This window comes from Macaca nemestrina, chromosome 8 (genome assembly GCF_043159975.1).
Source record: "Macaca nemestrina isolate mMacNem1 chromosome 8, mMacNem.hap1, whole genome shotgun sequence".
Classification (NCBI taxonomy): Eukaryota; Metazoa; Chordata; class Mammalia; order Primates; family Cercopithecidae; genus Macaca; species Macaca nemestrina.
In genome coordinates, this window is record NC_092132.1 from 40,719,308 (window position 1) to 40,730,368 (window position 11,061).

General features: G+C 42.3%; 1 long non-coding RNA gene across 1 annotated transcript in view; it reads right to left on the reverse strand.

Annotated features, from left to right (window-relative positions):
* The window catches only part of LOC139355658 (uncharacterized), a 201,243-nt gene extending 194,098 nt beyond the window's left edge, over nucleotides 1–7,145 (reverse strand). Inside the window, exon 1 of the long non-coding RNA XR_011606474.1 lies at nucleotides 7,111–7,145. This is a non-coding gene — a long non-coding RNA (uncharacterized lncRNA). The remainder of the gene's footprint in view (nucleotides 1–7,110) is intronic.
* Nucleotides 7,146–11,061: the final 3,916 nt, after the last annotated feature.

Below are 11,061 nucleotides of genomic sequence, written 5' to 3' on the forward strand. Positions count from 1 at the left end.
AAAAAAAAGTTGGGATTTATCATCATCTTTGGTTTAGCCCTCTTGGACAGTTATGAGTCCCTCATCATTAATGTCTAATGTGTAGAAGTAGCAGTTAAGTCTTTGTCTTGGGATCACAGAGGATCTTTATAATGCACATGACTGATTTTCTTACAGTAGCAATGATTACTTTGGTTCATAAAGTCTTGGTTTTTATTCATTCTTTCCTGTGACATTCAAAATTGTTTTCTTCCATTTCTTCAACATCTTTAAATAGTATTTCATAGGCACAGACAGCAGAAGGCTAAGATTCCTCTTTATGTCTATTTGACTTGCCCTCAAAAGCAGCATAGAAGTTGGGTCTCTGCAAAACTAGTTGGTCTCATATTGAAATTCTCATCTAATTTTTTTGTCTTAACCATCACTGATTCATCTTCATTATTTCCCATACTTCTCCACCCTCCATACCCACATTCCAAAAGAAGTGCTATTAAAAAGAAAAAAAGTAATTTAAAGTGGCAAGCCCCATATAAACCAAGCCAACACAGAAGCCTGCATCCCAAAATACAAATCAGTGATTAAGGAGGTTTGCACTGAAATTCCCAAAATCAATTTCTACAGACCCCAAGCTTCTCTTACAATAACAATGCAAGCCCAGGGTCATCAGCATCACCTAGGGACTGTGCTGAATCCTAAGTAGTTCTTCTGGCTGCACCCGGCAGAGATCTAGGCCCTCATAACTTCATGCTTCATAACTGAGCCAAATGATAGGCAACCCAAACCCCCAATGGCTCCTCGATGGCACATAAAGAAAAATGATGCTAAAAATGGTAGGAATGAACATCAGCAGTTGGCTGGGAGTAGAGTTTCACAGAAGCCAAGACACTCTAAGGGTAAATCTGATCTCCATTGTGAAAATTGTGTTTAATCTTCAATTTGCAAGAAAGACACCTAGAGAAATGTTAAGCGCTCACATTTCTTCTTTAACCCTTGCTGTTCAGCACCTTTCACCAGGGTGAGGGCAGAAGGAATTGTTACTCTACAGAACAGCCCAAGGTAAAATTCAGAGGGAATAAAGTTGATTTTTATTGTCTACTTATGCATTTATTATTTATCTTGAGACAGGGTCTCACTCTGTTGCCCAGGCTGGAGTGCAACGGTGCAGTCTTGGCCCACTACAACCTCCACCTCCAGACTCAAGGAGTCCTCCCACCTCAGCCTCTCGAGTACCTGGGACTACAGGTGTACACTACCATGCCCGGCTAAGTTTTGAATTTTTCTGTAGAGACAAGGTTTCACCATGTTGCCCAGGCTGGTCTTGAACTCCTGGGTTCAAGCAAGCCCCCCTGCTGTGGTCTCCCAAAGTGCCTGGATTACAGGCAAGAGCCAGCATGCCCGGCCTCCAATGTCTTTTTAAGCCATTCTTTTAGCCAGTGTCCCTACTTCTCCAGGGACACCAGATGCTATAGACATCATTTTCTCCTTTCTTTAGTGTAACAATTTAAAGTGATTTGAGCACAAATTAATGCCTTAATACAAAGAAATGGGATCTCCAGTTATAGACTTTTAGGCAACAATGAGTAGTTTTAGAGACTAGAGAGGCCTTCTGGCTGATCATACTACGTAAGCAACACCAATGACAAGAAACATTCTGCTGATCTGGAAAGTACTGGAGATGAAGACATTTTAAAAGTCTGTAATTCTTATCTTCTATTCATAGTTCTGTGTTTTTCCAGCTGCCACTGTTACGTTTCTTAATCCTGCTGGGAAGAGGATAGCTGAGGGCTGGATTTCCTCATTGATAAATATAGACACATTAGAAGAGAATTTTCTTCCCTCGTGTGAGGAAATGAACAATGTCGAATTTGTTTCATGGAGATTTAAGTGAATCTTAATGCCTTTATTCTGTAAACTAATAAACAAATCCCCCTAATTCTGGAATAAATGATTCCAATATTTGTAGAGCACCAAGCAAAGTGCTTTCCAAATTTTCTCGTTTACCTGCCCACAACTCTGTGAAATAGGATAGCCTGTGTATTCTTATTCTCACTTTAGAGAGTAATTGACAGGCTCATGTCTACACAAGAGCTGATGGATGGGTCAGAATGTTGCCCAGTATTCTGGCTTCAAATCCTATGGTCCTTCCACCATATCTCTCTGATTTGTGGAGAAGCATAAGGACTCAGTATTTGTGCTTTATTATGATACTGCAATCTGTGACAACAGTTACCTCTTGTTTTTACGAGCTTGGCATTAAAGATTGGCTTTGTCAACAAGTTTATCCAAACTAATTTCATGTGTCTTATCCTTCCTCTTTTTTTTTTTCTCTTTTGCCAAAGTTGGCTCATTTGATCCCTCTTCTTCCTTAAGATAAAACACACAGATGAATCAATTCCTCCACCTGGGAAAGGGGTGGAGTGAGACACTGAAAAGACAAAATAGAGTAAAAGGAAAATAAGACAATCTTTTTGTTACCTACATTCGAAAGGAGATTTTTTTTAATAATGCTACTTTGCATAGCTTCTTTAAAATCTCAGTAAATAATAGTAAAAGATTATCTCAGACAAAGGGCCTTCTTGAAAAATTCAAGAGCTGACATGTGAGTAGGAGTCAAATCCAAGGAAAAATATGGTTGTTATGGGAAGTGAGTTTGATCAACCATCCTTTCTTTCCTGGAAATTCTGACTTAGCTAATGAGTAGCATAGAAAGCAAGTTTTTTTTTTGTTTGTTTGTTTTTTGAGATGGAGTCTTGCTCTGTCGCCCAGGCTGGAGTGCAGTGGAGCAATCTCAGCTCACTGCAAGCTCCACCTCCCAGGTTCACACGATTCTCCTGCCTCAGCCTCCCGAGTAGCTGGGACTACAGGCCCCCGCCACCACACTTAGCTAATTTTTTTGTATTTTTAGTAGAGACAGGGTTTCACCATGTCAGCCAGGATGGTCTCAATCTCATGACCTCATGATCCACCCGCCTGGGCCTCCCAAAGTGCTGGGATTACAGACGTGAGCCACCGCGCCTGGCCCAGCAAGTGTATTCTAAGCTTCATCGCTAGAATGGGAGCTCAGTATAAATCGGTGAACAACAAGATCAAACCCCTTCCTCAGAGACAGACAATAAACTATAAAATAATGAAAAATTCAATTTTATAGTGCTAAGAGCCATGGGGAAAAAAAGCAGAGGAGCATATGAGGACTTAGGAAGACTAGCATTTATGGCCAAAATTTTGAATATGCTGATGGTGTTGGTCTCAGAAAGTGATGCTTAAGCAAAGACTTGAAGATGAGGTTACCCCGGGCAAGCCAGTGCAAAAGCCCCATGGCAGAAGTATGTTTGCATGTTTGAAGAATAGCAAGGAGGCCAGTGTGGCTGTAGCAGAGAGAGGAAAGGGAGGCATAACAGGAGATACGGTTGAAGAGGGAAATGATAGTTGCTTTTGTCAGGCCTCAGAAACCACTGCAAGAATTTGGGTGTTCACTCTGAGAGCTTCTGAGGAGAGGAGAGCCACCACTGACTTCGATCACTCCGGCAGCTACGCTGAATATACCAGGGAAAAGGAAGAAATTGGGAGCCCAGTTTGGAAACTACTTCAGCTAATGAATTCTTAACATTTTCTTTCATAGTCTTAATATTGCTGATAATACTATTTTTATTACTCCCTTTGCAAATGCCTCATAGATGGTCTAACATCTGCTTTAGGATGTGGATATACTTGGAATCTGTTGTTCTCAGCTTTCAAGCTTCAGACAAAACCTCAAGACTGCAAGAGTCCCATCTTAACACCCTATCACACTCACCTAGACAGGGCTTCTTCTCCTGTCCTGGTTACCTTAAGGGACATCACTTTTATGCGTGCCAGCCACAGGAGTAAGTGGGACATTTCAGTATCAGTCACCAAGCTGATAGCATCTCATTTGTTGCCTACCAGGTACCAAGATCTATGCTAAGAATACAACAACAAAATCCTTAATCTTAAAAAGTTCATAGGCTAAGGGAAGAAAACAGATCTGTTAATAACTATAATGGGGGAAAAGTGATGGCTATGACAAGAGTCATGTGAACCAAGTGCTATGGGAACAAAGAAGGGGTACTTAATTCTGCCTTGTGACAGAAGAGGACCATTCAGAGGAAGCAGCATTTGAGTCTACCTTGAAAGTTGAGTAGGGCTGAAGATGGAAGAAATATACTCTGAAAAAAGGAAACAGTTTGCCCTCAAGCATAAATGCTAGGAATTATGCAGCAGGTTCAAGGACCAGAGAGGGGCCTAGTATGGCTGACTTCTCATCAAAAATGGAATCGTTTATGATGAGGGGCAGGAAAACATATGATGGGGGATGAGACTGGAAAGTGTGCTGGGTCTAGGTCACTGGGGACTTCAACGTCGTGCCAAAGAAAAGTCAGCAGCAATATTTAGGCCAGGGAGTGATAAAAATCTTATTTCAGATGTTAGAAAATTATTTGAAATGTGGAAAATAAATAGGAAAAGAAAAATAGCCAGTGAATGGCATCTTTCGAGATAAGAGATAACAGGAGCCTGACTAGGGCAGTGACACAAGAAATAGAAAGGAGGGGGAAAAGCCAAGGGACATTTTGCAGGTAGAATACAAAAGGACTGGAGTATGATTATGTAAATTATAGAGAAAAGAAAATGTACTACACAAAGAAATTATAGGACAGTAATACCATTAATCAGCTAATACCCACAGGGGGAGTAATGGACTAGGGAGAGAGGGCAAGATCCATGATCATAGTTTTCTGCATATGAAGATTATTTTCTTCACTTAAATGATTACCATGCCAATGCTTCTGTACCACAAACACATCATGCTGCCAGAGCTTACATGTAAAGAATCAGATGAGTAAACAAGCAGAAAGAAAAGGTAAAATTGGGAAGATACTGTTAAAAGAAAAACATTAGACAAATTCAATTTAACAGGGTTTGAACAAAGAACGATTCATGAATTGCACAACATTCAGAGCCAGAAGAGGGTCAGAGGCTCCACCCAGCAACACAAGCAGACAGCTTTTATAGGCCGAATATGGAAGTGAAGTAGAGAAATCACCTGATTGGCTATATGCAAGCGTTTGCCTTATTTGGGCATAGTATCAGGAGGCATTTGCCTTGTTGGGGCATGGTCTGATCAGTTGGTTGCTTGTGATTGAATAAAGCTCAGTTATTTGTTACAAAACATACTCCTGAATTAGATTTCAGTTTGTTTAGGTAGGAACTCAAAGTACAAGACAGCCTCAGGCCTACGGTCTCCTGCTTATTTAACAGTGCAGACCAGTGAGAGGCCACATCCACAGAAATTGGTTACTCAACTGCCACTGGAAATATCCCAGGCAAGCGAGGGAAGAGTCCAGAGTTGATAAGGCCAGACTGAATATGTAGAATTGTTGATCTGGGATCCTGGAACAACGGCCCTGTGTTCTCCGCCCTGTTGTATGCTCCCCACTGAGGACGGAGAGACCTGGTGAGTGGGCGTTCATGGCAACTGAAAGTAAGAAACCTGAGGATGGTGCCTGCCCTCGCCCAGGGCCAACCCAGCTCCTGCCAAAGCCACTTTCTGCCAGACTTGCTTTTTACACAGATATTTTGTCACGAAGTGAAAGCATTATTTTTTCTTTGAAATATTTTAAAACACACCAGCACATGCAGAAAATACAAAACTGTGTTAAGTACAGGGCAGTTTCCCCTGACAATGGGTACTAGAAAATACACAATAAGGTATTCAGGCTGTGGAATTCCCTTACCGCCCTCTTTTCCCAGTCTCATCTTTGAAGGGAGACATGAAGGAGGCAGAGAGAGGAAGAAGCACTTTGGGGAGAGAAAGATGTGGGTGCACTAAAAGGGAGATGGGAAGGGAAATCAGAGAAGGGAGGCAGAGAGAGGGAGAGGAGAGAGGGGACAGTGCTAAGTACAACCACCTGAGCCAATTAAAACGCCACAGAGCAAACTCTGCATGAACAGGGAAAGAAAGAATACATTCTCCTAAGATGGCAGCAAGAATTGTAGACCACCCTCAGAAGGTACAATTATGTGTTCCTGTTTCATAAATGTGTGCCTGGAGTGAGCAACAGAGGTGGGGCCTGCACCTCCATTTGAATGGTGCCAAACTAGACAAAACAGGTGCTAATTTGTTTTCTGATTTTAACCATTTCAAGCCAGTATTTCCATTACACACCTGCCTCTCTTTTCTCAATTAGTTTAAAAGCATCAGCTGGCTCATCTACCGCCTCCTGTTTCACCAAGCCCTGCTCTCAGGCTTCTGGCTAACTCCCGAGTCCCAGATCTGGGGACAGTCCATTCCGTTTGATTATCTGTGCTGTGGGAGAGCAGTCAGACTCATAAGGATCCCCTCATCACAAAATCCTTGTTTGTTCTCTGTCTTTCCATGACCACAAATAGCTCAAGTCTCGAGTTCTGTGTTTTAGAATGGAATGACTCTCAAATACAGCAAAGCCTATATGACCATCTCACTGAGGTTCCAGAAGGTAAAGATGCTGGGGTTCTTAGAGGTCTAGAGGCAGCTCCAAGGAAGCAGTGTGTTACACTGGGGAATGGGTTGTTTCCTAGTGGCCAGAATGCCTGGGGAGGTCCTTGTTATACCAAATATAAGCCAGTCACTCCCTTCAGCTCTCTTGGCCTGATTGCCTCCACTGTAATATAATGATGTTAAGGCTTTGTAAACTAAAAAAGCTATTCCAGGGGTTTCTAATTTGTGTTTCAGAAAAGCCTAGATTTCCTCAGGAGAGCCTCAGCAGGCTGGGGAGGAAGCCTGCTGAGGCTCTCAGACAAGCTGCCTGACCGCCTACCCCCAGTTCAAGCAGGGAAGTTGGCTATTAGAGCTTGATGTACAATTTAATTCAGAAAAAAAGAGTTCAGTAACCTTAAAAAATGGAAAAGCATAATACTTTACAAATTTTTTCTTTTCTTCCACTTTTCCCCATAGTACATTCCCAGTTAAGCCTAACCCCTCTTTCACTCCTATTTTTTAAAAAAGAGGGATGATAACTGCATTAGTCCATTTTCACACTGCTATAAAGAACTTCCCTGAGACTGGGTAATTTATAAAGGAAAGAGATTTAATTGCCTCACAATTCCACATGGCTGGGGAGGCCACAGGAAACTTACAATCATGGCAGAAGAGGGAACAGGCACCTTCTTCACAAGGAACCAGGAGAGAGCGTGAAGGTGGAAGAGTCCCTTATAAAACCATCAGATCTCGTGAGAACTCACTCACTATCAAGAGAACAGCGTGAGGGAAACTGCCCCCATGATCCAATCCAATCACCTCCCTCCCTCGACAGGTGGGGATTACAAATCAAGATGAGATTTGGGTGGGAACACAGAGCCAAATCACATCAATAACCCTTCACTAAATACAGCCTCAATTCCCCACCTGCCATTCATTTCCCTTCTTTTTGTGTGACCTGCAGGGAGGATATAGGACAATGTTCCCCACCCAATACGAAAGGCCCTTCAGGAACTGTGGAATGTTCCTTCCATCCCCCTTTGGCTGTACCTCCTCGAGGCAGCATCATATAGGTCCTGGCCTTTCATGTCTCCTGAGACGTGCTATTTTCTTTTACTTTTTTTTTTTTTTTTAAACAGAGTCTCACTCTGTCACCCAGGCTGGAGTGTAGTGACATGATCTCAGCTCACTGCAACCTCTGCCTCCTGCATTCAAGCAATTCTCATTCCTCAGCCTTCCGAGTAGCTGGGATTACAGATATGCACCACCATGCCCAGCTAATTTCTGTATATTTTTTAGTAGAGATGGGGTTTCACCATGTTGCCCAGGCTGGTCTCAAACTCCTGACCTCAAGTGATCCGCCCACCTCGGCCTCCCAAAGTGCTGAGATTACAGGCGTGAGCCGCCACACCCAGCCAGATATGCTATTTTCAAACCTTTAAATGGTACCTCCCTGACTGCCAGCTCCCTCCCCAAGTGAAGAGCTACACAGGATTTGAAATGGTCACAAGACAAACGTCAGAAGGGTTTGTAAACCAAACAGGAAGGACTGGGAAGAACGCCGTAAGGAAGTCAGTGTAGAAGAGGGGAAAACTGGAGAATGGAGAGGCAGTGCAGGCAGGTGCTCTTCCTTCAGCAGGGACTTGCATATTGGCCTTCCTCTCCTCATGGCAACCCTCCGCTGACCTGTCAGGGACACTACCCTGGGACTGTGTGAGCCAGAAGTGGCAAACACCCTCTCCTCTGCCAGGCTCTCGCCCATCTTCCCTTCCCTAGGCAAGGCCCTGCATACATTTGTAGTTTGATTGTTGACATCCCTCACCTTCCCTTTCTTCTCCCTCCCCTGTCTGGCCAGATTCATTCACTCTAAAGTGTTAAGTGGCTTAATGAGGTGCCTCTCCTGAGAAGATTTGTACTTCTAAAGAGGCAGCTCAGCCAAGCCAATGTTTAACACAAGGGATGTGACATGAGCCATTAGACACCAGCATTAGGTCTAGCATGGGAGATGACTGGCTGTTGAAAAATCACAGCACAGTGAATTCTGCCTTCTCCATCCAGATCTCTGATGAAACCTGCACCTGACACTAATTCCTTTGCTGACAAAGGTTTTTGTATCTTCAGCTATGCCCCCGACCTCTCTCCTAAGAAATGACCTAGCCTTTCTTGCGGGAGATTGACCTCAAGGCCCTCTTCTACAGCCTCTAGTCTGTTCCCTTTTTTCTGTTTCTTTGAATTGCACCAGGCTATAGCTAGAGTGCTGTAGCTTCTGAAAAGCGTGTAATGAAGTGGCTACCGCAAAAGGGCTGGCTTGATTGCTGCTTTGATGAGAGTGTCATTCTTATAAAACATAGAACTGCAACAAGCATTTGAAGGCATTACATGACCTTGCATTCAGCCCACAGGACAACAATATAATTAACTTGCTTAGTCACCAGCTTCCCCTGAAAAAGATTTAGAACTCTGGTCTATGGGCATATTTATGGTCTGTATTCCTTGGAATAGAGAGTTGTTATTTTCCATGAGAATTACCAACATCTTTATGTTTATCTTCAGCTGTCTATTCTCTGAATTTGTAATTCTTTAAGTATTAGTTATGGTTTATCTGGGACTTAAGAACAAGACAGAGGCTACTACTCCAAAGTACATTAAATAATGTAATGTGTAAGCTCCAGCCGAGCAAAGAAATTGTAAAGCTCAAGAATTCAATTTAGTTTCCAACTCCCTCTGGGCTATGTAACCTTACCGAGCCTTTGAGGCACATTTCAGAACTCCTGCAGGGCTAAACTGGTAATTTTTTAAAACACTGTTTGAATTAAATGGAGATGGGGTCCCTAGGATTCCACAGGAGACAGTCCAAGGTTATGCAGTAGCTTCCCCCGAGGAAATGTCTTCTTGATCCACGAAACAATCCACCTCTAAATTAATGGTCTCAGTCTACCAGAGCATCCCAAAGAAGTCACTTTCCCCTGACCCAGCTTTTTAATAGAGCCCCATTGACCCATTATCCATTACCATTGGAGCTTGAAATTTTTAACTCATATATTTTCTGCACAGACTTGCTCCAAGATGCCTCAGATGACCCAGATGCTGCTGTCACAGTCTGTCCGCTTTTGGTTGGTTATCTGGGAAACTCCCAACACAGCAAATTGAGGGCAAATACAACATTCTTTCAGACAGTTGTCTGGAAGGCAAGAGGACTGTCCCACCCCACAGGGTTGGCACTGTAATTTGGCATCTGCACTTCAAGTTTAGCTAAGTCACGGTGCCTTTGAAAGGTGCCTAATGAAGTGGCCAGAAGTGGAACAAAAACAGTTCAGCACTCCTGTGCCTTGGATGTAGTTGCGAACACTGCTCTACAGGAGAACAGTTAAAAATATTTTCAAAGCGATAGTAACTCCTTACTTCTAAGCACATACCCGCAGCCTACAATAAATAACCTGCATGACTGTAATAACTCTGGTACTGCTGTTTATGGCATGCAAAACACATTCACATACATTACCTGATCTGATCCTCATAATGAATATGTGAGGAGCAGATGTTTGACCCCTATTATACAAAGAGGTTGTCCAAGGTCATACAGCTATTGAAAAGTAAAGCTTGAGTTGAAATGGATTCTCATTCTGATTCTTAGTTTTCTGCTACTGTTATTATTCTGCATTGCTTCCCATCCTGACCTTGCAATTATCTCTTTAAGAAATTTACAGTCACATGAGAGAACTATCTGACACACCACTCTGGGTACAGTTAGCCAAAGGGGAGGAGAGAGTTGGCTGGATGTGGAAACTCTTAAGGGCTAGAGTGAGTTATATTTGAGATCCCCTGAAGACAACCTGCCCAAATGAATGAGTGATTCAATATCTGTAAGATGCTAGGGATTCAATACAAGTACCCAGCTGGTGGAGAATTGCAAACTTGAAGACCAAGCAAAATAAGACCACTGGCTTAGGCATTCATTTTAGACAATCATTTTAGGATTCTGCAGGATTTCATGGCTAAGGATACTTTCAATGTGTGGATCTTGGGGGTTAGGATTGGACAAATCACAGTGGACTAGCCAGATTCAAAAAAATAAGAATCCTGTTATTTGCTTCTAATCTTATCTTTATGGTGTGCAATTTATGATGTGCAAGATAAAGTCAAACCTAGAAATCTTCACTAAATGCTAACTTAGACATTTATACTATTTGAGATTTTTACATTTCAGCCATCTGTACTTCCATCAGAGAATGTAAAAACAGTTACTTTGAAAAATTAAAACACTAGGAAGTATAATATACAAACAGAAATGTGCACAAATAATTACATGGCTCAATTAATTTTCACAATCACAGACTTTATAAACAGGACCTAGGTCAAAGGAACTGGTTATAGGGTTATATATATAAGTACCCCAGAGTCCGCCTCATCTGTCTTTTAAATCAGTTCTCTTTCCTGAAGAATCACCCCTCTCCTAACTTCTTGATTTTATCCTTCCCTCCAGAATAAACAAATTAATCCCCTATTAAAATATTACCTTTGAAGTACCTTTCATGTGTGTGAAAGATGAAGAAGACCTCAAATAATTACCAATTTACAATAGACAGCTACAATAACAATGCTGTAAGTAC